Raw genomic sequence first — 2354 nt, forward strand, 5'->3', positions numbered from 1 at the left:
TTAGCTTTTATATTTCTTCGATTGTTAACACAAAACTCTATTTAATCAAATATAATATAATGTTATGACTTTATGATATACCACTCATAGTCTCATACCTCGTATGTGGCTACGTCATCAATAACTCGACATATTGTCACACAACCTTCAAGAATTTCAGGATTTTTCGACAACCACTCAAATTCTTGCTCCTTAGCATACTTCATTCCCAAATACGATGTTGTGGCAAGATAGTAGTAAGTGGTCGTTACAAATGCATTGCGCAGGTAGTCAGAAGCAGGTGGCGCATGTCCTTCAATAAACCATTTTGCCTCAATATTGTAACTTTTTACCAGTTCTTTCAGCTGTGGAAACGAAGCATACAAATTCTCAGTGTTAGAAAATTGTAACCCAATTACTTCTAGTTTAGATTCACAAAAAGACGTGAGGAAAAAACAAAGATAAAAGTAAACTGATGGGTAGGTCGTTGCGACTCACTCTTTCTTTTGCGTAATAGACAACATGAGATTTTCCATCGCTGGACAATTCCTTTTCATAATCCTCATAAAGATCCAGAAGAGCTTTATAACTGATTTTCATGTAATCAGGGAGACGACCAATTTCCTTAACATCCCACCTGCAAGGTGACAAAGTTAAGGTAAATTTATGCATTTTAAAATAGTATAAATATAATGATCAAAAGCTTGGTTTAATCTTTCCATGATATTCACTTTCAAGGTATATCTGAGTAAGTTAATGAAGTCTATACCTTTGTATGACATCTGTGTATGTGGCAAGTTCTTCAACTGTACCATAAGCATCGTAGGTGTCATCCACAATCGAGATCATTGCTATGGTCTTAACGAGCATGACGCGAGCTTGAGAATATTGAGGTTCATAATATACTCCTAATGCCCAGAAGTAGCATTCAACTACTCTATCTCTAGCATATGGAAGTGTGTTCACAAAATTCAAATCTTTCTACCACCTGCAGCATAACAAACTAACATCAGTACTTGATAGATGATCAATCAAAATGGTTTTACCGTATTTATATATTCCCACCTTGATACTTCAGCAAGTTCTTGTTTGTGCAACATTTGGAGCAAGTTGTAATCCAATTTGGCAAATCGAAGTAACACATCATTCTTTGTTTCCGCCTTGTCGTAGATTGATGAGATGAAGAATTGAATCTCAATTCGAGGAATACCTTTGTGCAAAGATTGCTCAAGGGCATGCGTCACTTGCTCCTTAAGAGGAGAGTTCAAATGTGGAGTTGCGGACTCGAGATGAGTAGTTGAGAAGGCTAGTGCATCTTCTAAGATGTCTTCACCATGAGTCCGTACATGTGAAGCTTCATACTAGCTCAACAATCCTAAGACGTCACTAGCAAGAGACTCCTTGAGTTTGCCATTTTCATCTAGGAATTTGTTGAAAATTTCTGATTTTCAAGGAAGAATACACAATATTAGCCTTCCTATCAAATGGACACACACACACACTCACAACAACATTGAGTTTATAGTACTTCAATAGGCACTTACTGAGAGAGATGTTGTAACCATGTTGCCTGAGCAATCGAAATTGAAGAGCACAGGTGCATAAATCATCATTATAGTCACCGCCTTCAAAGTTTGAATTTTCTTTGTAAATCTATTCCAAAATCTCATCGATTTCTTTCTCAAAGTGGTATGCTATGCCAAGGCGTTCAATAACATCAATCAAATTCAATTTCTCTTCCAATTTCCTTCCGGTTGCTAACAACATACTCCTTGTTTGTTCCTTCAACACTTCAATCTCTTCAGCATACTTCTGTTCGACCTATAAATATATTCAAAAGCCAAAGGAAATCAAACTAAATTGTCTAATAAAATTAAAAAAAAAAACTAAGAAGGTAAGATGAAGAAAAAGATGACGAATATTAATTAATTACGTGATTGTCGATGGAGAAAGAAAGGAACATATCGCCCCGCAGACTTGGAGAGAAGTTGGCAACGGGGCGAATGATCTCTTCTTCTTCAATATGGTTAACTTTATTATTGTAAACTGCAGTTGAGGCCATTGCTAAAAATGATAGTAATTTCTACTCTTTTAAGGAACAAAAGAATGTAACTCTTAATTTGAAAACTGAAGGAAGAAAGAATGTAATTCTTAATTTGAAAACTGATGACATAAATGGAAGACAAAGACAAGTATTTATAGTTTGGTAAGGGTCACACAACCAATTTTCTATTCTTTTTTAAGTTGTATGTATGTTGACTGTCAGCATAGCCATTTTCTTTTTCAATTTTGGAGGAGTATATATAACCTTATTTATCTAATAAGTAATTGTTTGCCTTACTTTGACTATACATACTATAGGCAGCAGCGTTTTT

At 35.3% G+C, this 2354-nt stretch overlaps 1 pseudogene; it reads right to left on the minus strand.

Moving 5' to 3' along the window:
• Window positions 1-22: 22 nt before the first annotated feature.
• On the minus strand, window positions 23-2160 carry LOC107866041 (annotated as a pseudogene).
• Window positions 2161-2354: the final 194 nt, after the last annotated feature.

Source organism: Capsicum annuum, chromosome 12 (assembly GCF_002878395.1).
Source record: "Capsicum annuum cultivar UCD-10X-F1 chromosome 12, UCD10Xv1.1, whole genome shotgun sequence".
Lineage (NCBI taxonomy): Eukaryota > Viridiplantae > Streptophyta > Magnoliopsida > Solanales > Solanaceae > Capsicum > Capsicum annuum.